Raw genomic sequence first — 26,902 nt, forward strand, 5'->3', positions numbered from 1 at the left:
TCCTTTCTTTCTTTTCCTCCCTCCCTCCCTCCCTCCCTCCCTCCCTCCCTCCCTCCCTCCCTCCCTCCCTCCCTTCCTTCCTTCCTTCCTTCCTTCCTTCCTTCCTTCCTTCCTTCCTTCCTTCCTTCCTTACAGAGCCTCACTGTGTCACCCTGAGTAGAATGTCCTGGTGCCATAGCTCACAGCAACTTCAAACTCCTGGGCTCAAGCGATCCTCTTCCCTCAGCCTTCTGAGTAGCTGGGATGACAGGCACCCACCATGATGCCCGGTTAGTTTTTCCATTTTTAGTAGAGACAGGATGATCTCACTCTTGCAAAGGCTGATTTCAAACTCCTGAGCTCAAGCAATCCACCCACCTCGGCTTCAAGTGCTAGGATTACAGGTGTCAGCCACCACACCTGGCCTGGGTACCCATTTTATATGTCTTTCACTTTTCAAACCATGTCTACACAGGAACAAAATCTCCATGAAGTAAAGGCCAGGCATGTCATATTCTCCACTCTACCTCTAGTGTCTATGAAATGTTGGGCACATAAGCGACCTTCAATGAATCAATTTATTGAATAATTCTGTATCAATCAAGTGGCTTTTGGAACTGCTTCCTGACCTAGAATGGGGGAAGAACCATTATCTCTTATGGGAAACTTATTTTCATTTGTTCCAGTGAGGAAGTTACAGACAGGAAGATGTCAGAGTTGTTCAGTACAGAGCTGGCTGCCTCTGTTAGAAGACAGCATCTCAGGATTGAATATGTTCACCAGAAACACATAGGAGACCAGTATCAATTGAAATTTTGGATTAAATGACTTTGATTTCCCCTTCTAAAGCTCAGGACCTAGAATTTAATTTTTATTTAATCAATAATATGTAAAATAATAATCTCTTTTGTTATATACCATTGATTTTTTGAGAACTAAATTTTAACAATGATTAACTTACTAACAACCCATTATATTAATAACAGGAATCTAATGCATAAATAAAAATGCAGTTTAACTGCTGGAGCCAAGAAATAAACCATATCATATGGCTTTCAATGGTGATAGAGATGATAATTTTTTAAAGTTTATGATATAATGTTAACTGAAAATATACAGACTTCAGCACGTATCACATAAACGGTATGATTGCAACCTGGTTACATGCAGAAGAAAAAAGATAGGAAGGAAATAAACATAAATGCAGAGTGTTTGGGTAAGGAGACAGGATCAGAAGTAGTCTGTCTGTTTCTTAATTTGCTCCTGCAAAGCTTTTCTCTAATTCTTTTTCATGTGTTTGTCTTCACAGTAAATTTTTTTTTTTTTTAAGATAAAAAAAAGATTGGAAACAACAGAAGATACGGTCTTTGGCTCTGCAAACATTATTTTGATTTTTTTCCAGCTGAAGTTTTGGGATCTTGTTCTAAGATGACTGTATTATAAGAATAATTCTGGCCTCACTCCTCTTTCCCAGCTGTTTTGAGATGTCCTTCATAACAAAACAGAATGACAATAATCACCCCCAAACTTGAATACGTGGTTGAGTCATTGACAACGACCAAAGAACCTGAGGTGGAAACTAAGCTAAAGTGAAAAAGTTGACAAGTTTGGCCTTCAAAAGCCCTTATTTTTAGGTTAAAATTTTTTGGGGGGGGGCAGGATAAGTGATGGAGGTGACAGTTGGCCCAGTCAGCAACCTTTTGTTTTTGTCCAAAGATAAATCCCAAAAGCTAATACCAGGAAAGAAGAAAAAAAACTTTGTTTGTCTTTTTGCTTCTTAGACCATAAACAGCAGTGTGAGATCACGGCTGTTGTGGGTGCATAGGATTTAATCTCCGCCAGGTTTTCTTCCCATAAACATCCTTTCAGCTGTCCTGGTCCAAGACATCTTTCCCTTTGTGAGGTGGATAAGTGGTTTTCAATGGAGTGGCCTGCTGCCTTGCTCTCAATGGATCCGATACTCAGTCTGACCCTTCATGCCTGAAAAATCTCAGCTCATTCATGCTTGAGATATTTGGACCCAAGACAGCCCTTGGCTTGGCAGTTAAAAGTAATCTGATGGAACAGGAAGACTGGCATAAGGGAAAAACTACGGGGAGTAGAAAGACTTTGGGGAGGCAGAACAATTTAAGTTTTGACTCCCAGTTCCTTTGCTCACAAGCAGTGTGACTTTGGTTAGACAAGTCCCTTAACTCCCAGTATCTCTTCTTTCTTCTCGTAAAATGGTATAATCATTTCTACCTGAGGCTTGCTTTGTGCATAGAAGAAAGTGTCACATGTAAAGTCCCCAATAGAGTAAACCTGGCTTTCCATTCCTTCTGTAGGAGTGTCAGAGGCGGAAGTGCTGAAACCATGTTTTCAAAACACCACTGATGAACTAGACTGAGTCCTAAAGAAACTAACTGGGCCAGTGAGGGTCTGGAATCCAGGTCCTATGAACAACAAATAAAAGAACTGGGCACATTTGGTGCACAGAAGATTAGGGAGCTGTAATAACTGATTCTCTCAAATCTGAAAAAGAAGGCTATGTTCTGTGTTTATTTTTTCTCAGTTATCCAAGAAATATTTGTGATATGCCTTCTGTGTGCCAGACTCTGTGCTTATTACTGAGGATAGTCTAGAGAACAGGAGATATCCTGCCCTCTTCAAGCTTGTACTCTGCTTGGCAAGACAAATATTGTATGTCTAATTTTAAGTGTTATTAGTAATAAAAAATGAAAGTCAAAGTCACTGCCTGACTTCATGACCAGTCAGAATTGAGGACAACAGATAGAAACTGTAGGGTGATTAGTTTCAACATAATAACCAAAAGGAAAGCATAAAGCTGATGTTATTGGGCAATTTGTGTACTGCCCAAAGTTCCAGATGAAGGATGAGTGAAGATAGAAATCTAGGCCTTACTTTGCTCCTCTAACCATGCACCTGCCAGGTTTGCATCTGCTCAGAGGTGACATATTTGGGCAGAAGCATCATATAGTCTAGTAACAGCCCTGAACTGAGGCCTCCAAAAAACATCTGAGCTCCAGATATTTTTTGTTAATCTATATATTTTTATTGTTGTTGTTGTTGTTTTGTCTAAATAGTTGTCAGATTTTAAGCTTCAGGAGATGTCAGGGGGAATCTAAATTTCTGGGTCCTATGGAAAAATTGGGAATCTGGTAACAAGGCCATGTGTTCCTTCATGGAAGAAATCCACAGGAGGTGAATGACAATCTACTACCTTTAAAGAAGTACAGATGCCTTCCCCACCTACTACCTCAATGCTTTTATTCAAGTTATTTTCCCCTCCCAAATCCTGGGCACTTGAGTTTGCTCCTCATTCTCTTTACATCCCAAGGCTGGAAGGGAGGGGCTGCCCGTTGAGGCAATGGAGTCCATTCCTGGTGCAGTTGAAGCAATGGCTACAGGCTCCCCATAAGGGATGCCTCTTATACCAGGTGAGAATTTGTGACTGAGCTTTTAGTTTTGCAGGTGCCTGAAACTCTATGGTTGAAAGTGTGTCCTTATCTCAAGACACACTTATCTCATTATGTACATGGCACCAAAGTATATGGGTCAAAAGGAACTCTCTGTTCTATATTTTTTGTTTATATGGTCATGTCAAACATCTGAATCTATTCAACAAACCTTTAGTGAGTTCCTGAAGTGTGCCCAATGCTGCATCATGTGACATGGAGGAATTACACAGAGTTTATTTTGGCTTTGTTATTAAGTATGCTGAATGACTGAACAATCAGTTAATGAGCTAAGTAACAGTTATAGGCTGAATTGTGTCTTCCAAAATGCCTATGTTAAAACCCTAACCCCCAGGACCTCAGAAGGTGACTATATTTAGAGATAAGGCCTTTAAGGAGGTAGATAAATTAAAAATGGGGTCTTTAGGATGGGCTCTAATCTAGTATGACCAGTGTCCTTATGAAAAGAGGAGATTAAGACACAGACACCCTTGGGCGGCGCCTGTGGCTCAGTCGGTAAGGCGCCGGCCCCATATACCGAGGGTGGCGGGTTCAAACCCGGCCCCGGCCAAACTGCAACCAAAAAATAGCCGGGCGTTGTGGCGGGCGCCTGTAGTCCCAGCTGCTCGGGAGGCTGAGGCAAGAGAATCGCTTAAGCCCAGGAGTTGGAGGTTGCTGTGAGCTGTGTGAGGCCACGGCACTCTGCTGAGGGCCATAAAGTGAGACTCTGTCTCTAAAAAAAAAAAAAAAAAAAAAAGACACAGACACCCAGACAGAGGGATGGCCATGTCAGGAGCAGAAAGTAACCATCTCCAAGGCAAGGAGTGGGGCTCAGAAGAAACGAAACCTGCTGACACCTTGATCTTGATCTAGAGCTCTCAAGTCTCCAGAACTATAAGAAAATAAATTTCTATTGCTTAAGCTACCCAGTTTAGGGCATTTTATTATGGCAGCAGTCATAGGAAACTAATACACTATTTCAATAAAAAGATATTAAGTTCTATTCCCTATCCTGAAAAGGCTGAATCACACTGCTGCCCTATTCCTAGCCTTCTAGGGGCTTCTCCTTTATTCAAAACTAAAAATTAAGCTCTGGCCTGCAGAGGCCCTGCAGTGGTTCTCAACCTTCCTAATGCCGCGAACCTTTAATACAGTCCAAAGGAGTCGTGACCCACAGGTTGAGAACCGCTGCCCTAGTATGACCAGGCACCTGCATCGCGGCTCACCTGCATTTGTGCACCCTGCTCACCCCACACACTCCCCCCTTTCTGTTCCTCCCGCAAGCCCAACACCCACCTCAAGGTCTTCCGCAACTACAACCTGGGAGTCCCTTTCCCCTTCTTATTCCAACACTCTTATCATCACCCCCCTGCCTGCAGGGCTGGAGGAAAGAGAGTTAAAGGAAGAAGGGGAAGAACTTACATTTTCTCGCCTACAACACACAAGAGGCACTGTGCTCAGTGCTTTGTGCAGCCGACCTGGGTGCAACCTCATTTAACAGGTGAGGACACTGAGGTTCAGACAAGTCACAAAGGGATCTCTGAGCTGAATTCCGTGTGACTGAAGAGCCCTGCCCAGCACAGTCATCTCACATGGCTGCCCACAGTGCCTGGCATCTGCTTTGGGGGGGTGCTGGGGCTTGCTGGCCCGATTTAGAAGACTTACAAATTTGGGCTCTTCTGTTTGTGTTAGATAAGGCTTCTGTGGACTCCGACTCTCTTGCACTTGCTAAGTGCAAATGGCCATTGGCATTTCCACCATCCACCCCTCTCTACTGAGCTTAAAAAAATAAATAAAGCAAAGAACTTCTGCCTGCAGCTGGGCCTGAAGGAAGGGCGGCTGAAGCAGGGGAAATAAGAGAGAAAAGAAGAGGTGAGGGTGAGCAGGACATAGAGCTGGGGTAACTGAGGCAGCAGGGAGTCCGCCAGGTGTCAAGAACTCAGAGGCAAAGCTCCTGGCTTCAGTGGAGGCTTGGCCTATGGGGCAATGCCAAGTCACCTGGACACCCTAAGCTTCAGATGGAGAAGGGGAATAGGAGTAATGCTTATCCCCTGGGATGCTCTGCAGAAAACCTAGAGCATGAATAGAAAAGTACTTTTCAAATTATAAGGTATCATGAAGATGAGAGGTGTTAATATGGTTATGATTACAATTACAATTATTACTTTGTAAAGTTTTCACAGTTGAATGAACTCAGACTCAGCTCCCTTGAAGGCTCAAGGAATGTGACTTGGCTATAGAGTGCTTGTGACCTGAGAGGGGACCCAGTGCATACCGTCCATGAGTATAGACATAAAGCTCTGTCCTAGCTCGGGTCAGTGTCTAGGGGGTCCCAGCTGATGAACATTCTAAGCAGCAAGTGATGACCTGATTCCAATAGGTACTGACTGAGATCTGACCTAATTGTTCCATTCAGGGCATAAACACCCTCCAATGAGCCTGGACAGTGATCCTGTTCTGTTTCCCAGAGGGAGGGGTCAGGAGGACCAGGACAGTTATTGTGCTATAGCCAAATAAGCAGGGATTAAGGTTAGCTTGAGTGACTAGTACACTGAACGGAAAACCAAGGCTAGAGTCCAGTTGGATGGGTGTCAGACCACACCGATGATCTCATGTGCCCCTCTGTTCCTTCTGCCATGAAGAACTTGCTGCCTTAGCCGCTGAGGGTGCTGTTGGCAAAGGGCTGTCTCAGGTATTTTGTTATAACAGCAGAAATGCAATAAGAAAATAGATAAAAACACTCGAAGAAAAAGCAAAAGAGTACTTGGGGTATGAATCTTTGCTTTTCCTTCCTCAAAAAGATTCATACTCCAAGTATTCTTTTGCTTGTATGGGACTGGTCTCAACCTCATGCATTGTATCTTCATGGGGAGGTTCTTTTTTGCCTCTATGCCTTGGGAGTGGCTAACGGAGTTATGCAGGTGTCAGGGCACCCTGGGTAATAGAGACATGGGCTTCCTTCGATTTTGGACTCAAAGTCTGTCATCCTGCTCATTCAAAAGAGACTGAATTTGTTCCTTTCATGTCATGGTGGCATTAATTAAAGTTTTTATCAGAGGTGATAAGTGTATAGAAAGAAAATCAAGGCAAAGTAAGATTAGTTGGCCTGTAATTGGAAGAAAATGAATATTTGTTAAATAAACAAGAAAACTGAATGCATGGATGAATTTGGCTGTAGGGTGCTTGTGACCTGAGAGGTCTTGAATTGAATTGAATTGAATCAGAGGAGTTTGCTATGCATGTACGTATATATGAATAATGGGCCAAGCACTAGTTCTCCACATGCTGCAAGAGAAATCAAAGGACTGGGCTAATCCATTCCCTCTAATAGCATCATTCATTTGGCCAAACTTTTTAAGCATCTACTCTGCATCAGTTGCTGCTCTAGATAATTAAAATCTATCAGTGAATAAAACAAACAAAAATCTTCTATGTTGAGGATCGTACAGCACAGTGTGTGTGGAATGAAGGAGAAGGATGGCAATAAAAATATACGTGACAGGATATTCTACAAAGCAAGAACTGTCAAGAGAAAACAAAAATAGAGCAAGGAACCAGGAGGCTGGGGAGGGTCTTTTCTGTATTAGAAAGTGCGGTCAGGGAGGGCTCATGGGGAAGGTGACACTGAGGGCTCATGGGGAAGGAGACCTGAAGGAGGGGAGGGTGTGCACCACACAGGTGCCTGGGAAAATTGTCCTAGGCCAAGGAAAAGCCAGTGCTAAGGCCTCAAGTTGGGAATATGCTGGGAGAATTCTGGTAAGGGGGTCAACCTGGCTGAGAGTAGGGAGTAGCCAGGAGAAGATTAAGATCATAGTCAGAGGGGAAGGAGGGCATGATCAGGTAGTCCTCATGGCCAAGGTAAGTGTTGTGGCTTTTCCTCTGAGTGTGCTGCAGTCCATGGGGGTTATATAATAAAAAGTGACATGCTATAATGTTTTAGAAGGATCCCTCTGGCTGCTGCATTGAGACAGATGGTAGGATGCATGAGCTGTGGGCAACTCTGGCCACCCGGCAGCTGCTCTGCAGTCAGAGAGGAGGGCCCACTCTTTGATTCTGCAAGCATTTGCACTCTCGTGGGATTCTGGGCTGTCTTCAGGCTCAGGGGCTCTGGGCATCTATTGGGATGGTCTGGAGGTGAGCAGAGGCCACCCTGTGGAAGCCACATTGCCTGGTTTGTCCTTATCCTCTGGGGACTCGGCTGCCAGCCTCTCTTCAGACTCAAACAGATCCTTCTGTTGGGTTGACACTGCCTTTATCACAGCAGTCTTCAGACGAAACTGAAATTGCTGGCTTTTTTGTCTGTTTTCCTAACTGACTCTGCAGAAATAGAAACTTCCTCATTTTTATTTTAATCTCAAGCACCCAGCAAAGGGTCTTACACAACTAGGGTTCCATGATATGATTGATAAGTGAACAAGTGCATGTGTAGGACCAGTGGGTGGACATCACAGGAAATTTCAGCCCATTAAAAAATAAAAACAAAAGCATTCTAACAGCGAGAGCTGTCCAACAAAGAAAGAGGCTGCCTCCTAAGGGAGAGAACATCCCGTCACCTTGAGGTCCAAGCAGAGGCTAGGTGACAATTTGGTAGGGCTATTAACACAGAGAGGGCTGAATGGAATGGCTTTCATTAACAAGGATCTGTATAAACGCCATTTTAAGGATGCAGTAAAAATAATAGATTTCATCTATGTGTTCATAGGGGATCTTCAGGGACTGAGAATATCCTGTTTGGTAGTAAGGGTGTGAGAGTCACGTACTAAATCTCAGGCTTTTTCACACTGTAGGTCAGCCCAGTTAAGAAAGCTACTAGAGCCAGAGGGATGGAGATGAAAAAAGTTAGGATAAAGCTGATGGGATAAAATGGCTTGCATCTGTATCCCACTTCCCAATTCCAACTCCAGTCCCAAAGGTAACTTTTTAACCCATTCGCGATGGACGGACAATCCCAGACCTCCCGCTGGAGACTCCAGTGACAAAAAGCTCAAAAAGGCAAAGTTGTATGTGTGCGTGTCCTTCTTCCTCATGTCATCTGCTTTTGGGAGGAGTAATTAGTAAGTTGAAGAAGGTATTATGCTTTTCCCACCGTGGAAATAAAATAGAACTTCAATGGCAAGTTGCAGATGGGCACTATGGAATCGGTGTACGCCCAAAGTGTTACAAAGACATCTGGCTCCAAGGTGAAGGCCCTTTGCCGGCCTCCCTTGCCCTGAGAGCACTGACTCCCAAAAACACAGTGTAAATGGTTAACAGACAAGAGCTGTGATCCTGTTTGATGAGGAGAGAAAAAAATCCCATAGTGGAAGCTTTTACTTTAAGCCACAATAAAGACACTGCCATGCTGGGTAAGCATTGTTCCTGGCTGTAGTTATTCCAATTATTTTTTATGTTTTCCTCTTAAATGAGAAACATATCAGACACTAACTCAAACATGGAGATACCTATTTATGCTTCAGAACAAACAGTTTAAGGGCATTATATACAGATGTCTAAATATTTAGAAAGTGTCTGTTTATGGGAGTAAAATGAAAACTACCTGTTTTCATTTGAAGGAGTTTATGTGAAATTTGCAAGTAGAAAAAGGCAGCCTAGTGGGAAAGGGGTGTTGGAGATGAGAAATGTGTATGGGTGCGGGGTTGGAGGAGGCTCTGGGGGGGATTTGTGGGGTGGGGGCTGCCCTTTGCACTGACCCAGAGTTGGAGGGAACTAGCAAACTTAGGCTGGGGTGAAGCTTCTTTGTAGGCTGAAGACCTGAATAAATGCCTTGAAGACCTCGCGGTTTTTAATAACCTAAAACAGGCCTCTGTCTGGACTTAACAACTTCATCTTATCAGACACTCTTCTTAGTCCTAAAGGGACTTTAAAGAGAAATAGGATTCTGTCTGCCTTAGGGAAAGTACAGTAAACTGGAGAATTATTAGACTGCCTGGGGGGTGCTCTGGGCCCCCACAAAGCTGGGGCACCATGGGAGCTTAGCTGGCAGAGCTAAGAGATCATTCAACACCTTTATCTGACATGGGGAGGGCTCATTTTAAGGGAAAATGTAACATGTGAAGACACCGTGTATGGTTTTTGGGAAGTAGTGAGCTCTCTGTTGCCCCAAGGATTCTAAGATGACCTCTTACCAGAGACGGTTTGGAGGATTTACTGGATTGCAGTGTATCTCCCACCCTTTCAGTTCCCTGGTCTGAGAGGTGGTTCAGAATAGTCTCAAGACTCTTCTTCCCTGACTTCATTTCTAAGGGACATCCTGCCAGCTCTGCAGCTTCTGGGGCTGGCGGCTCCTCGGCCCTGACTGGATCTGCAGTAACGGAGCAAGACAGAACCATTCCTTGAGCAAAGGAGAAACGCCACCAGTGCCATCTGCTCCTTAGGGTCCCTCTGAAGCCCTTGTTGGTCCTGGGTTTAAAAGTCTACACCGAAGGGCCTCTGAAGGGCTCTTCTTTTTGCTTGACTTAGGGTGTGGTTTCAGACTTCTCTCCATTTCTCCAGATGGGGTGTGATCTTGTACAAAGGGTTCCCACAAAACCATCTGCTTCAGTGTCCTCTGAGGACAGAGGTCTACAGCCCTAGGGAGAGGGCAGGATTTCTGGAGTTTCTCCCGTTCTCTGTCCCTTCTCGGAATTTAACAATAAGGCAGGGCTGTTCACATTGGCATTGGAAGGCAAGGGGGAAGTGCTGAGTTCTACCAAAGCCCCCTTCAGCGCTCAGCCATCACAGCATGATGGCCTGGTGTGTGTTTGGCGCAGGGCAAGGGGTGCAGCTGAATTAGATGCAAGTCCTAAGGCGGAGGTTCTCCTGTTGAAACGGGAAAAGTACCGGTCGTGCAGCCCTTTCTAATCATGGATGAGAGTGGAGACACAGTGGCGGCTCTGCAGACACAGTGTAAATGGTTGGAGTGTCTTTCTAGGAGCTCCCAGTGAGGGTAGGAATTAAAGACAAGGGCCCCGAACCCACCTGATGGGGACATGCCTCACCATGGGCAGATTCATCCACAGAAGGCTTGTGTCAGAAGGGCCTAGTCCAAACAGGGAGGTTGGGAGTTGGGGGAGGTCTAAGGGAGAAGTAGGGCTTGGGCTGGTGGTGGTGGTGGGGGGGCTTGCTGGATTTGTAAGAGGATCTGATCAGAGAGGATGAAAATGAGAGAGGGATGAACGTGAGATGTGAGACTGACATTTCAAATGGCTGTTTCTGGTCTGTTGTGCCCTTATCCTATCGAAGGTGAACCCTGAGGTTGGAAATTCATTATTTATTCTTTCGGTGGCTTATATAAAGCAGGACTTATCTATATTCTAGAATTAAGTCCCTACCCTCAAAGAGCTGAGTGTTTGGAGATGGCTGCAGTCACTAAATCCTACTGGGGATTTTTACTCAATGGTGAAAGTTCAAGGTGGCTGGCATAATGAGTGGGCCCCAGAGATCAGGTGGGGATCAGACACCTCAGTAACTGGGGAGGTGTTTTGCAAGAGTAAAGAAGGATCCTCCTGACCCTTTAGAGGAAACCAGTGACTGGAGAAACCATCAGAATTGGGACCAAATAGGCCAGTCCTATGCCAGGAAGCACCTAGTAAGAAGGCTCATCTCAAAGCCCGAGTTCTCTGGGGATGCCCTAGGTAGTGGGAGGTGATGGAAAGGGCAGCACAGAAACTCAGGGGTTAATACACAGCACTTCCCAAGCCAGACCAAGGGAGAAGCAACTCAGGGAAAATAGTGGAGTCCTGAACTGAGCGCTGGGGAAATGACTCACAGAGGAGGCTAATAAACAGGGCGAATCAACAGTAAGCCTCATTGGCCTGGCTTCTAAAGATGCTTAAGGACTTTCTGTTTTGGTCACATTTGGTTTGGAACTGGGGCAGGGCCAAGCCTGCAGGTGGGAAGCCACATCAGCCCCAGCTGTGGGTCCCTCTGACCTCTTTTCTCCCCTCCGGGGAACTGACTTCTTATCTGTCAAATGCTGTTTGTGGGGAGACTGATTGACTTTGTGCATGTTCTCATGCCCAGACATGGAGATAAAAGAGACAGCTTCTGTCCTGGAAGAGTAATGGCTCATGCAGAGACAGTCTCCTAAGGAGCCAGTTGTGGTGCAAAGTGACAAGGGCCTTATACTGGATTTGCATTAAGAGCTGAGGGCACATACAGGACAGAGCACATAAAACTGCAGTCAGTTAAGCACCCAAGCAGTACTCATGGAAAGAAGTCACTAGTTATTATTACTTAGGTTTTTCTGTTTGGTTTTTTGTGGGGTTTTTTTTTAGTGTGCATAAGGATGTTTGGAGAAAGACATCATAGAAAAGGTAGGATTTGATCAAATGATCCTGTCCTTGAATGATGGGCAGGTGAAGAAGACAATTCCAGACAGAGAAAACCACACAAGGAACATCACAGAAACTTGAGAGAACACAGTACCCGGGAAGTCATTTGGTATGTGTGGAAGGAGATGAGGCTGGAAAGAGTGGAAGAAGTCTCACTGTGCAAGGAATCTTGAACATAATATTAGTTAGCTTTTGCTGCATAACAAGCAACCACAGGATCTCAGCACATAAAAAAATCAATCTTGATTTCTGGCACATGCATATCTGCATGTGGCTGGGAGGGCTCTGTTTCAGGCAGGTCAGGTTCAAGTCTGACCCATACATTTTACTGTGGGCTCAGGATATAAGGTAACATTTACCTGGGATGTGTTCTGCTCATGCAGGAGCTCAGAAATTCTTAAAGAAGCAAGAATTTGCTTCAAATTCCTCAAGCAAATTCAAATTTGCTTCTTTGTTCCTCAAACCCTAGGCTCAGAACTTAAACACTGTCATTTCTACCAAAGCAGGTCATGTGTCCATGTCTAATAGGCATTTGGGAAAAAGAGCACTTCTCCCATAAGAGGTGGTAGAGGGGTCAGTTAATAGTTGTCTAACAATTCTTTAACCTGCTATAAATACTATGGAATGCTATAATTATTTTTTGATTCTGGAAAAAATAGGGGTATTACTGGCTCTTCTTTTGAGATGGGATAGTTCTGTTTCAACAGGAACTATCAAGAAATACTTCTCACAATATTGTAACTGCAAAGATAAATGTTATTTATACCTGGGTGTAGTTAATACATTCCGCTGTGTTTACATTTTGGAGTTTCTGCAGGGCAGACACTCTGATTCACTTATCTCTGTAGCCTCAGCACCGAGCATGGCTCCTCATAACATTTGGTAAGTAGATGAATGGCCTCACATTATCCTCAATGTGTGATTACATTTTAATGGGAAATGCACATTTCTCTGCCTCCATTGACAGTTCAAGGTAAGGGTTGGGTAATGAGTGAAAAGCAGACATGACCCACTCAAGCTGGGAATGAAAATGCTAATCAGGGAAACCAACAGCCATCAAAAGCAGGTGGCCTGAACCCCAGCTACCATAGTCAAGGGGCCACTTGATAATGAGAGCCAAGAAGGATACTGAATAATGGGACTTCTTCCAGATAACTGTCACTTGAAAGATATATATATTTCTAATGATAATGGCTAACATATATTGAGTGCCTCCTAGGTGCCTGACATAATCTTAATATATTTTATATATTATTTCATTTAATTGATTCTTCCTTTGGGCCACAGTTATTCATGGGGGACATCACTGAAGGGAGCAATAGTCTGTTTTGACTGTACTAGAGTTGCCTTGTCCTGTGCTGGTTCAGTGGCAAACAAGGACAGAGGAGGTTAAAGCAGTGTAAATACAATTGAGTATTGTAAGCACAGCTGATGAAGTCAGTAAAATTCCAGCAATTGAAAGTAAAAGAGTGAAAAAACACTACAAATGATTTCACCTCTCAAATAAACATGACCAGATCAGTGGATGGCAAAGAGCATGGACCAAAGAATGAAGAGGCCAGAAGACTCATCTCCCCTCAGACACATTTGGTTCAGAGTTCCACTGCTCTTCTGGTGAGGAGGGACTGAGGTCCCAGCATACTTGGGTCTCCAGACTCTTGAGGGCAGGGATGCTGTTGTTCATTAACAGAACATAGCATGCTGCTTGGTATAGAGTACAAACTCAATGCCCTTCACAGTTCTCAACTCTGACCTATGATGGTAAGAGGCTTAAGAAAATTATCTAACAAATGCAAATATTGTAACTGTATCCTCACATTAACCTGAAATAAATTAAAAAAAAAAAGTTAAAGAAAAGAAAATTCACTAACTTCAACCAAGTTTCTGTAGACAGGGCCTCTTCCTGTCCTTCTCTGGCAGACTTCTCAGTGCTGCAAGCACTATCACTCCAAGCGGGCTAATGGTAACTGCCTTTCAGTTCTCTTTTAGTATGAGAATGCAGCATTTTCCCAGCCCTGTACCTGTCCCTCATACCTGCCCAAGGTCCTGGTCTCCAGGAAATAGGCAGATGGCAAAATACCACGACAGTGTCCCTTTTGTAGGATCTGTCATTAAGCAGTTAGGGGAAGTTCAGAGAAAACTTCTGACTGCATCTTCTGTTTCCCAAGTGCCTTTAGTTCATAGTAATCCACATACCCAAGTGTCATTTGGGGTGGCATCTTCTGAACTCCTGCAAACGGAATCCTTTCAAATTTCCTCCTGTGCCTTTATCTCCTTTGCTCCTTCTTTTTGACTCCTATCTCTGCTGGCTCTGGGCTTTATCTACTGTGCTCCAATCTTCAAGTCCTGAGTTGTCCTTTGAGTATGAGTTGGCAAGTCATATTTATTTTTTAATTTAAAAACTAAAGACACTTATTAGATTGTATCATGCAGCTCACAGTTTAAATGAGGCATCTAGAGAGTGAGGAGGCTCAGGTACGAAGCAAGAGAGAGCCTGTAAACCAAGATCTTGCCCAGAAGTAGTTGGCTTAGGACACCACGGCTGGAGCCATTTTTTTTTTTTTTTTCAGGACAATTGTTACCCTGTGGGTACTTCTGAACACTTCCATCATACTGCAGCCCCTGGATACTTATTGCTATAGCTGAAAGTGATTTTTGAAGGTGAGTCCTTTTTCCTTTTTCAGCTCTTCTTTTAAAATATGTAAGAGGAGATTTATTACCGGAATTAGCTCACGTGATTTTGGAGGCTTAGAAGTCCCACAATCTGCCATCTGCAGGCTGAAGACCCAAGAAATTGGTGATGTAAGTCTGAAGGCCTAAGGATTGGGGAGCTGGTGTTGTAAGTTTGAGAACCAGGAGCACCGGTATCCCAGGACAGGAGATGATGGACACCTCAGTTCAAACAGAGAGAGGCAATTTGCCCTTCCCCTGCCCCCTTATTCTATTTAGGCTCTCAATGGACTGGATGGTGTACTCACATTGGGGAGTTTAAATGCTGACCTCTCTAGAAATGCCCTGACAGACGCACCCAGAAATAATGTTTACCATCTATCCAGGATCTCCGTGGCGCAGTCAAGTCGACATGTTAAAATTAACCATAACAGGCAAGACCACCAGGAAGTGGGGATCACTGGGAGCTGTCTCAAGAGCTGCTACCACAGATTCACCTCATCATTTGGAAGCTTACATGAGGCTAGCAAACTTTTCAAATAGGGATAATTGGTTTGCACTACTTTGATGTATGTGAGGCCCGTTGGAATGTATCCAGCCATGTAATATGAAAAATAGACACCTAGATAGCTAGATACTTTACACACAGCCCATGCATTACAGTGCCAAAACCCAAAACAAAACAAAAAACAACAAATAAACAAACAAAAACAGAAACTCCAAACTCTTTTCAGATGGGGTAGCAGACAGGACCGGAAAGATGAAGAACGTGAAGTACCTGGCCCTTCTCCCTGCGTAAAGCCTCTATCACGTGTAAGGGGACAGCAGATGAACGCTTCTTTCTTCACAAACCTGTGCTGAATGTCTTCCTTGGGGAGAAATTACCTTGTGGGTTTTGAGTTTTGATCTCGTTGATTGATTCTTAAAAGATGAAACTGGCTGTATGAAGTAAGCTGAAGACCATCTTACATTTAAAATGCCTTTGTTCCTTGGAACCACATGTTAGGAACTTTCATTGGGTAGGAAATCAGGCAACATGGAAAAGAGCAAGATGAAAATTGCTCCATGACTATCTTAACATGAAAGCTGTAGTAACAGAAGGCCAGTATCTCGGTTCCAGCAATGCCTCTCATTCATTTATCTATTCTTTAGAAATGCATTTGTTAATATCTCCGATGTGCCAGATACTCTTAGAAGTACTGAAAATATAAAGAAAACATACTGTGGCTATGTTCTGAATGTTTACATCCTCCTCTTCTCAAATTCATATGTTGATGCCTAATCCCCAGTGTAATAATATTAAGATGTGGGGGCTTTGAGAGGTGGTCAGATTGAATGGGATTGGTGCCCTTAGAAAAGACTCCCGGGGGCAGTGCCTGTGGCTCATTTGGTAAGGCGCCGGCCCCATATACTGAGGGTGGCAGGTTCAAACCCAGCCCCGGCTGAACTGCAACCAAAAAATAGCTGGGCGTTGTGGCGGGAGCCTGTAGTCCCAGCTACTCGGGAAGCTGAGGCAAGAGAATCGCTTAAGCCCAGGAGATGGAGGTTGCTGTGAGCTGTGTGATGCCATGGCACTCTACCGAGGGCCATAAAGTGAGACTCTGTCTCTACAAAAAAAAAAAAAAAAAAAGACAAGACTCCCAGGGAACATGTTTGCCCCTTCCACCATATGAAGGCAAATAGCAGGGACTATCTATGAGGAAGAGGCCCTCATTGGACTCTGAATCTGCTGGCACCTTGATCTTGGACTTCTTGGTGTCTAGAACTCTAAGCCATAAGTTTCCATTGTTTATAAATTACCTAGCTTATAATAGTTTGCGATAATAGCCTGAACAGACTATGGCCCTGTAGTAGAAAAGTCAACGGGATGAATCATCAGGGACTGTGCAATGCCTTGCCATGCAAGCATCTCCAGAGTATTCCACATCCACAAAGAAAAAGGTGTAAAACTGTAGACAGTCTTCAGAGAAGAGGAGCCTGAGTCCCTTTAAAATCTATATTCAATAATCTGATAAGAGTATCTATTACAACCCAAGTAGAAGGAACAGCATGTACGTAAGCAGGAAGAAATGAAAGAGAATGTCCTATTGGGGGGGAACTCCTAAATATTTCTATTTGGCTTAGAGTGTATGATCCCTGCATACAAGCACATTCAGGGGACAAGAATAAGGAGAAAAACAGGCAGAGTTTTCTGTGTATCTTAGGCAGATTATATGCCATTTTTGACTTTTAGTCTGTTCACCAATATCCTAATACATAGGGCTTAGATTTGGAACTAGAAAGCAAAATGGCAGAATAGGAGGCTTTGAACTTCCTCTCCTACCGATGCGCTGTGAGTTAAATCTAGAATTACAAAGGGGAACAGTAAGGGCCCTTAAAGGTCATCTTGTCCAGAGGTTTTCAAACTGTGTTCCTGGGGCTTCCTTGGGGATGTGGGGCTCATCTGCCCTCTGGATGGGGACAAAATAGGCTGAGGGCTTGTCTCCAGCTTCACTTAGAGCAGGTGTACCTTCTTTTTTTTTTTTTTCTTTAGTGCTGGGCTTTTGGGTATGAATTGAGAAAAATAAAAAGGTGAGGTTCTGATGCTAAAAGGTAAAGTTTGAAAATCACTGTACCAGTCCAACCCTCCCATTGTGTAGATGAGGAAAATTAAGAGACAGGAAGATTATGGAAATGACTTGTGAGGATCTAATGAGTCAATGAATGGGCTTTAAGAAAGACTGGGCTTCAAATTATTGAAGATACATTCTTACACTCATTTTCTTCTTCAGATCAATCAAGGTGTCTCCCCTCCTTCCTCTTGGTGGAGTCAGGTTCCTGCCAGCAAGATCTTCCACAACACTTTAAAGACAAAGGATCAAAGTAGAAAAACAAATGCTAATGCTCCTGACTCTGCTGCCCACCTACTGGGCCCAAGAGGTTCAAAGCTTCCAGACCAGGGAGCAGAAGCCCAACCCTCCCTCCTATCACCTGTGCTCCCTGATGTTTCTCTGACCCCCTCACCCCTCTGCCTCCAGCTTCTACTTCTAAGTGTTTTTCCACTTAGGTCTCCTCACACATTTGGACCAAAGAGGCCCCCAAATGGTTCTGACTCCTAAAAAGTCCCCTTATCATGGGGATTATGTGTGTGCCTGTGGTTAACTGTGGTGGATAACTCTCTCATCTATTCAAAATAGGTTTACAAGGTGTAAGCAGAGAAAAGGATTGAAAAGTATACACACTTCAAACTGCTGTAGAATTTTGTAAAAGTGTTCTGTGTGTTTTCAGGCAAACCACTCCAGTTTTCTGGGTCTCAGCTTTCCACTTTTAGAAATGAGCAGCTGGAGGAGTTATTTCTAAGGCCCTTATCGGCTGACAAGTGCAGCTCAGCCTTGTTGTTTTCTATTCTCTTAAGACATTTTTCCAAGTGCCTTTTCCCATGAGGAAAGCAGTTCAGAGGCAAAAATATGTCAGGTATGTGCTCTTGTAATTATCATTAGGACAAGGCTCAGTAAAAGGTGAAAAGGGGGAGAGGACAGAAGAGTCATGCCCAGATGTGCTGCTCCCTTAAAGAGTGCAAAGGACCACTGTGCCAGGGGCTGGACTCTGATCCCCAGATAGTGAGGGAGGCCAAGGAAGCCCTGTGATGGCTAGATCTGCTGAGGGTTCCAATTCACCCAGCTCCCAGCCTCTGGGAACTCTGGCTCTGTTAGACTCCAGCAAAATTTGAGTAGGGATGCTTCCCAAGATTGAGTGGCAATGAGTGCAAAGTGGAAAGTAGTGAGAGGCCACCATCTGTGTCTTTTGCTTTTGTAATTTCTGCTGTGAACAACTGTCTTTTAGTGCTAATAAAAAATACAGTTGACTAAGTCCCCTTTATGCTTTCATTTTAAAGAGCCTCCTCCAGGGAGGACTGAGGTACAGTGGGCCCACACGGCAAACGTGTTGTTTTGACCTGGTTATCAGTCACATGCAACACTGGCTGTTACATATTTTGACTTTCACCTCACTCTAGAACCTCTCACTTGGGATGTTGGGGCAGAGAGACAAAAATCCTCGGGAAGACTTGTCTTCACCAAAATTCGACTGAGCACCTACTATGTGTCCGACTCTTGACGTGCCTGCAAACCCTAAACATCAGGCTGTGGTGCTATCAGGAAGGAGCTCTGCTTCCTTAGTATTATAAAATCCTGTAAAAGACTCAGAGTAAAAAGGTTGAAGAACTAACCCCACTCAAACCTTACAGTTGTTCAGGCTGTACTAATGCCACATCCCCATTGCCTTCTGGGTCTAGGGGAATCAACCTGGCCTTTATTCTACCGAATTGTCTGCAATTCCCTGAAAGGGAAAGGAATTGTAATAGCAGGGAATCAAATCCTCCTTAGCTGTGGTTATCTAAAATTCTCTTCTTCATTCATCTTCTGGCACTGAGGTTACCTTCTTTATGAGATTTTTGTTTTCGGATCCCTAGAATTGATTTCACGTTTTTTTTTCCTCCATTGCTATTTGTATGCTCTAGTCTCCATAACACTTTACTGTATTTTATCTATTTAAAATTTTGTTTTCCTCAACCAGACTTAGATCTTTCCTAAGAAGGGACCAGGCTCATTTACTTTGCTTTTCTAATGCCTAAGGGTGCCTGGTACATAATGGGGCTTTATAAACACTGTTAAATGAAAAATTGAATGGCTAAATAAATAAATATGAATGAATAAATAAACCTGTTTCTAGTCTCCTGCTCAATGCAGGCATCACTAAATTATGTTCCCTACCTGACTCCTGGTAGCATTTCTGTTCCAGACCCCTGCTGTAGGTGATAATTAATTAAAATTAGGATCAGCTGGAGTGTCAGAAAATCCTGAAATAGCAGTGACTTAATCAGGATAGACATTTCCTTCTTTCTCATGTGAAAGTTTGAAAGAAACAGCCAGAGTTTTTATGGTGTTACATGGTTTGTTTCTACCTTACTGTGTATGACCTCCATGGCCAAAGTCACCTTCTGGCCCAGGATGATTACTCTAGCTCCAGCCATTACCTCTATCTTCCACCCTGCAGGAGGGAAGAAAGGATGATAACAAGCACATTTCCTCCCCTTACAGATTAGGCTTAGAGTTGCACCCTCCCTTTCTATATAAATCCTATTGATGAGAACACAACTGAGTCACATGGCCCCACCTTGAGGCAAAGGAGGTTGGGAAATGTAGTCTTTGTTCTGAGTAACACCCTAATGTGTGGGAGTTATACGTGGGTCATTACAAAAGTTCTGAGATACACAAAAATCAAGAAATGTAAAAACCATATAGATGGAAACAAACGAAGCCCTTCCATCAACACTGATAGGCTGGGAAACTTGCACAGGTGATCAGAAAGGGCGCTGTTGTCTGTGTTTCTTGGAAGTGAACTAATGGACTACAACGCAGTCTATCTCAAAACTTTCATAGTGACCGACATATAACCTTTGAAGAGTGGTAATTGAGAACAACACACAATGCTTGCTGTAGAAACCATTTAAGGTTTTTCTGTTTGGTCTTAGGGGAGGGAGTGACCAGATTAAATCAGTAATTTTGAAAGATCAATATGGTGGCTAGAAAGAAGAAAATTTTAGAGTAAGAAGAGATTGAAGTCAAGGGGACCAGTAGGAAGCAGCTGTACAAGTCCAGACTGATGAGGAGAATGTGGAAAAGGATAGTAGGAGGTGGGATGGAAAGGAGGATGCAATTTAGTGGTAAGTAGGCAATTCCTGGTGAGTATGGTTGGGGGTGAGGAAAAAGAAGGAATGTAGAATGAGGCTTCCTTTCTTATTGCAGGCCTTAGGGGGCTGTAGTTGATGGTTTGGACAAATCCTGGAAGACTTCAGCAGGTGACATAACGGTGAGTGCTGAGAACTCTGATTTTGATTTGGGACCCTTGACGATCTGGCCCTAAGGAAACTCTGTTAGTCCAGCTGCAATGAGCACAGTGGAGCAGGACGCACATTTGGGGGTGTCAGTGGGGTCGAGTACTGTCCTCTCCCTGGTCACTATGATCACACTGCTCTGTCAGTGGGGTCCTCATTATCTCTGCCAACCAATTCTCCAAAGAGTTTTGACGGAAGTAATTTCAGATTCTTGCTAAATGAAAGGGCCATATCAGTGTGTTCCTGAAGTCCTGCTCCTACTACAGGGGGAGGGAGGGGTTCCATAATCCGCAGCCAAGCCTCTAGGCGGCATCCTGACTCCAGAGGGAGGTGCTGGGTGGTTGGGATGGGGCAGCCACACACCCAGAGCTGTGCCAAGTGAAGGCGCTTGGGTTCTGCCATGTATCTGTTCTGCCATGTGTCTGTTTATTTGGTTTGGCTGATGTAAAACATACAGACACAGACTCACAGCCTTAGGGCCTGTGTTCAGCGCACACGTTTAATCCTCAAGGAAAATCAGGAACAGCGCACAAAAACAGAAGGAAAGTGAAATAGCAGAATACAGCCAGGTAACAGGGATAGTTTATTCATTCATTAGCTTATTCTCTCACTCATTCAGCAAATGAATGGCGTGCACTGGGCCATGCACTGGGCCTAGAATATGTCTCTGAGGAATTAAAGACAGAGGTCTAAGAACAGAGAGGAGGAAAGAGGTCATTTTGGTACCAAGGGAGAGGTGCATGATACAGATTACAGCACATATCTGACCTGGTCATTTCCCAGCTTGAAATGGACAAGGGCTTCCCCCATATCTAATCACGCTTTTATATGTCCTACAATCATATCCTCAGACTCCCCGCATCATGCTCCAAGTTCAAGGGATTCCAGGTGGCCTTGAGATCATTCTTTCTTATACATCTGAACTCTGCACACTCTGTTTCTCCTGTTTGGTAGGTCCTTCCCTTTGTTCTAGAAGGCCCAGTGGAATCATCTTCTGGGGATCACCTCCTGGGTCCTCACTAGTGTCCTGTAGCCTTTTTTGCTGGCACTGTTCAACTGCCACTTCTACATGCCCATCTGCCCCTTGGCTTGTTCAACTCCAGCAGAGATATATCTTGTCTGCACCTGTGTCCTGGCCCCTGTCTATCCTGGCAGCTAATTAAAGCCTGGCCCAGAAACACTCTTCATAAATGCCTATCCAAGTGAACAGACAAAATGTAGTGCCATTACAGGTCACCTCGTGGTGCCATAGTTAAAATACATGTGGATTCTGGAGTCAAATCCTGAGTTCTGTCACCTCTAACTCACTGCTTCCTCTCTCTGAACCTCGGTATTTTTAGTCCTCGACTTAAGCTGATGATAATCCGTGAGCATGACTTAGGTGAGAATGCTTTCCTTTGGCTTCACCTCTCTTTCTCTGAAGCTCAGTGTTTATTTGCTGCTTTTTTATTAGCATCATCATAAGAAGAGGTCCAAGACCGGCTCTAATGACTGAAGGCACCATTTCAGGAGGCAGGAAGGGTGGCTGAGTTCAAAGTTCTGAGAAGTACCTCACATGGGCATTGGAAAGTGCTCGTCTCCAGGTAAACGCCTATAATGCAGGTGATGCCACCCACTTCAGGTTGTTACAAAGGAGTATTTGAGAACACAGAAGAGTAGAAACATTCTATTCATCAGTTTCTTTACTTGGGCTGTGTTACTTACACTGCGTAATTTGAAAGCAATAGAAATTTATTGCTCACAGTTTGGAGCCTGGGGTGTGCTGGCTAATTTACTTTCCAGTGAGGGTTCTTCCTGCTATAGCCACTCACTTGCTGTGTCCTCACAAGGTATGTGTGCCTGTGTCTCTTCTGACAAGATGCTAATCTCATCAGGAGGGCTCCACATGTGACCTAATCACCTCCCAAAGGCCCTGCCTCCAAGCACTGTAACATTAGGGGTTGGGCTTCAACATATGACTTCTGGGGAGCACAGGTTAGCCTATAGCAGCCTCCCTTTGCACCCTTGCTTTAGGTTCCACAAATGTTAGGGGCAGCCTTGGGCGATACTGTCTGGAAGTGCTGGAGCGTTAGCTCCCCCTGGGGTGATCCTTGGCAAGTGAGAACAGGAAAAGGGAAAGAGAGGCAGACAAACACATAAATACCCTATTAAAAGAAAAACCCTGGACAAGTTAAACTTTACAGAAGGCAAAGAACCCTTCGCAAATCTGCCAGCCCTCAGAACCAGAAGAGGCTTGAAGCTACTCTGGAACTGCCACGTGGTCAAATAACATTTTCCAACAGAAAAAGGAAAGTGACATAGAAAAACAAGAAATGAAGTACAGACACAGCTGGATTGGTTGCAGCTGGATATTTGCCTTACTTGAACTTGCTTTGAACAGTTGGCCGTTACTTGTTACTGGAGTAGGTTATTGTCTATTTACATACACACTCAGGATACAATTCACTATGGAGACAGCTTTAGGGCAAACTTAATTTAACAATCTCATCCCTTTCTTCCTTTGTGGACTACTCCTGGGAGTGGTTTCTTCTTGCAAATGATCTGGAGAAATTCCAAGCACTAAAAGCTTACCTGCCGAGCAAGGTGTTGTGTTTCATGGGGGTTCAGAGTGAAGGGGTGGCCAGCAGTAGGCATTGTAACTGGCTGCATGAACAGATTTCAATGACTTCTATATATTTTTTTGTAATCCTCGCCATTAACTAGCTACTTGACCTTTGAGTTGTTGCCCAGAAATGATGAATTTTGTACAAGACAGAGGAGTTAAGATTCTAAAGGCCCCAGGACAGACTTCCTGATGCCAGGACTCCCCATTGATCTGCTCCAAGGCATGTGGTCCCTGCTTAAAAAGTCCATGATTCTCATTAGTCAGAGAGCCTGACTTGAGGCAGATTCCCCTGTTCTCCTGACAAGACATCTGTTGTATTAAAAATTCCTTTCTTCCTTGGCAATCCTCTTTGTCTCAATAATGGGATCTTTGTGAGACAAGGAAATGGACCTAGACCGAAACTCCTTTGCAGCTCGGAGGATAGCATTACATTGCATCTTTCCTTGCCTCACTTCACTTTGAAATTCATCCCCGCCATACTCTGAACTTACCCTTATCACCACAGTTTTGCTCCCCCTCGATGTTGGCACTTTAACCCTAGTCTCGGGCTTAGTTTTCTAGAGGATTCAGAGTGAAAAAAAAAACACCTCAAAGCTATGACTTTGAATCAGGTTACTTGACCTCTCCATGCCTCAGTGTTCTCCTCTGTAAAATGGGGGTAGTGTAGCCCCCATACAGAATTCTTGTGAGGACTAAACGAGTTGACATATGTCAATTTACTGCTCTATAATCACTAGCTTTTATTGTTTTTTCTTAAAGGACACTGTATTAGTTTACTCCAGCTGCCATTACAAAACACCACAAACTGAGTGACTTTAATGACAGAAATTTATTTTCTCAATTCTGGATATTAGAAGTCCAAGGGTATGGTGTCAGTCAGCAACCTTGGTTTCTTCTGGGGCCTCTCTCCTTGGCCTACAGATGGCTGTCTTTTGCTGTGTCTTCACACAGTCTTTTCTTTGTGTGTGCTGATGACTCTTTTTTCTCTAAATTTCCTCTTATTATAAGAATATCAGTCAGATTGAATTAGATCCCACCCTGATGGCTTCGATTTTACTTACTCACCACTTTCAGTGCCCTATCTCCAAATGCAGTCACATTCTGAAGGACTGGGGCTTCAACACATGTATTTTGTCAGCTCAGACACTCTCAAGTGCTAATTCAAGGGTGCCCAACTTGTCCAGGTTTGCCTGGAATTTTACTAGTGGCAGCACTAAAATTCCTGCACCCTAGGAAATCCCTCACTACCAGGCAAACCAGGAATATTGGGCACCCCAGCTCTTCTAGAATCCTTACTTGAGTCTTTTGCCATGTTTAAGGACTAGAAAGACTAAATAAATCCAACATGCATCTAGAACTCCATCCTTCCTAGTAAATGTTGTCATCATTGACTTGCTTCATTGCTCAGTTCAGCCTTGTCAGGAAGGTGGGACAGAAAATAATATTCCAGCTACATAAAGTAGGAAACCGGCTCATAAAGACTCACCTTGGCTCCTCTGGACCTGTTTATCTTTCTCCAGGTTCATTGAAGACTATGTGCTTCCTAGACCTCAAGCCACCCTTGCTTAACTGCCCAGGCAAGAGGTAAGCAATAGGGATGTATCAAAGAGTGAATATTGAAATTTCTTTACACTGATTTCAATTAAAGAAATTAAACAGACAATCTACCTGCACTACTTAGGTAGAGGTGATAGGTGGGCCACAGCCTGAGCCTTATAGCAAATACTTCTAGCTAGAAAATAGGGAGATTGGAAGAGATGCAGGCTGTGTTTGATGGTCAGCTCTCAAAGGCAAGGAGGGAAACCATTGATTAGTGAGCTCTGTTTGATCTGCTCAAGGATCAAAGGGACAAGCATCATGTGTGAAGATGAAAGTTGACCTGGAAACCTGGTGTCCTGGCCTGCTGGGATCCAGCCTGCCTTGGGCCCATGGGTCAGGGTGAAGACTCTCATGGGAGCCATGGGCAAGACTACAAGGCCATCTTGTCCTCGCCCTGACCCCTGACCCTTCCCCTACCCATTGCCTTTAAGAAGAGTTTTCTCTTGCCCTTTGGGCCCTCTCTAGGATAAAAGGATCTCAAAGTTAAAAAGGGACCAAGATCAAGCATTTCTTCTGGCCTTTCAAAAGCATGGCCATGTCACCAGAAAATATGCAATGAATGTTATGATTAAGTTGAGCTGGAGGACTAAACATACACCACTGAGCAACTCGTAAATCAACCCTAGGGGTACAGAGGAAGACAGCTCTGGTTTATGACTCAAGCAATAAATTGATAGAAGGAGCAGGTTTCTGGTTTTCTTTGGGGAGGAGGGAGAGGAAAGCAAATGCACAAAGCCAAGGAGGTGATGGACACCATGATTGCTAGTGACCAGCCAATAATGAAATTTCTAATCTATGCCAACAGCTCCATATCATTGACTCCTAATGACATCCAATGAGGTGGCCCTGGGATTTCTCCATTACATAGTACAAAAATGAGACTTGTAAAATTTAGGTAACTTGCCTGTGGTCATGCAGTTGGCACATGGCAGACCTGTGATGTGAACACAGCTCTGCCTATTTGGAAACCTGACTTCTCACCAGTAGAGGTGAGAGGTATGGTCACATCCATGTTTTAGGAAGTTCTGTCCGGTCTCTGGAGGAGAATGGAGGGATGGGAAGGAGAGGTAGAGAGACTAGTTAGGACTCTACTGTTATAGGTTTATGTACCTGGTATAATATTTTAAGCCAAAAGATTATTTATTTTCTATAAACTTGAGCCCAAGTCCAGTGATGGCAGAAATTTAACCTTAGTTTAGAGATTGCTCCTTCTTTTCCTTCTCCCCATAGTTGCATCTAAGTTCTGCATGGGGATGAGCCCATATAGCATCAAACCGTGGAGTGGGGATGGAATGGGAGTTGCGAGATGGTGGCAGTGCCTACTATTTATTCAACTTTAACATTCAGAGTCCCAACCAGCCCCTAGTTATTGGTTCACACAGATAATCATGAAGCTTAGACTCAGCCACACTTAGCAGGAAATTCACTGGGTCTGATTAAGTTCCAAGCAACCTTACAGTTCAGTTCCCTGGTGGATAGCAGGAGAATGACAGAGGTTGCTGTCTTCCAGGCTGAAGATGGGAAGTGGGGCATGGCTCAGTTTGTTCTCACATCCCAGAACTAAAGGGGCAACCTGTCACCCCTAACTCCACTACTGCCCTCAGCCTTGGGCACAGGTATCCACTTTATTAATTTTCTTTCTGACTCTCTGCTAATTCTCCCAGCTTCTTAAACTTTATACTTTCTATAAATGTTCTTTCTAATCTCTTGTTTAGCTAGGGCTTTAGGTGTTAAACCGCCAACTAACTTTCTTCCTGCATTTCCACTATAGCTACCTTTCTTTGAGGCAATGGATGCTCAGGCTTGACGTTCTCATTTTATTGAGAGGAATACCATGGATATACAGAAATAATTGTTCTGTAATACATACAGAATATTTGAGGGTCTGGATTATGATAGTGACAATGGGGAAACTGACAGGGGGAGGATCAGAGAAATGTTCCAGAATCAGAGTCCACCTGCTTTGGTGACTAGCTGAAGGCAGAGGATAAGAGAGAGAGAGATGATTTCTGTGTCTCATTCAGGTGTCATTTAGTCTCTCATGAGTTTTGCCATGTTGCTTGGAATCAGCCACCATGTGCTAGGCCAGGCGTGCTTGGCCATGACATAAAGAGCCAAATCCAGGAGACTAAGGTATTATGGACTTGCTCCATATCTGGCCTTGTTTTGTTATTTACCCTGTTTCCCCGAAAATAAGACAGTGTCTTATTTTAAGGTGTGCTCCCAAAGACGCGCTAGGTCTTATTTTCAGGGGACGTCTTATCTTTCCTGTCAGTAGGTCTTATTTTCGGAGGATGTCTTATTTTCGGGAAAACGGGGTAGTTATCCCATTGGCTCTTTCTGAGATAAATAGATACCAAAGCTTGTGGGGGAATTACATGGAAATCAAGGTGGCTCAGGAGACCCC

The sequence above is a fragment of the Nycticebus coucang genome, chromosome 14 (assembly GCF_027406575.1).
Source record: "Nycticebus coucang isolate mNycCou1 chromosome 14, mNycCou1.pri, whole genome shotgun sequence".
NCBI lineage: Eukaryota > Metazoa > Chordata > Mammalia > Primates > Lorisidae > Nycticebus > Nycticebus coucang.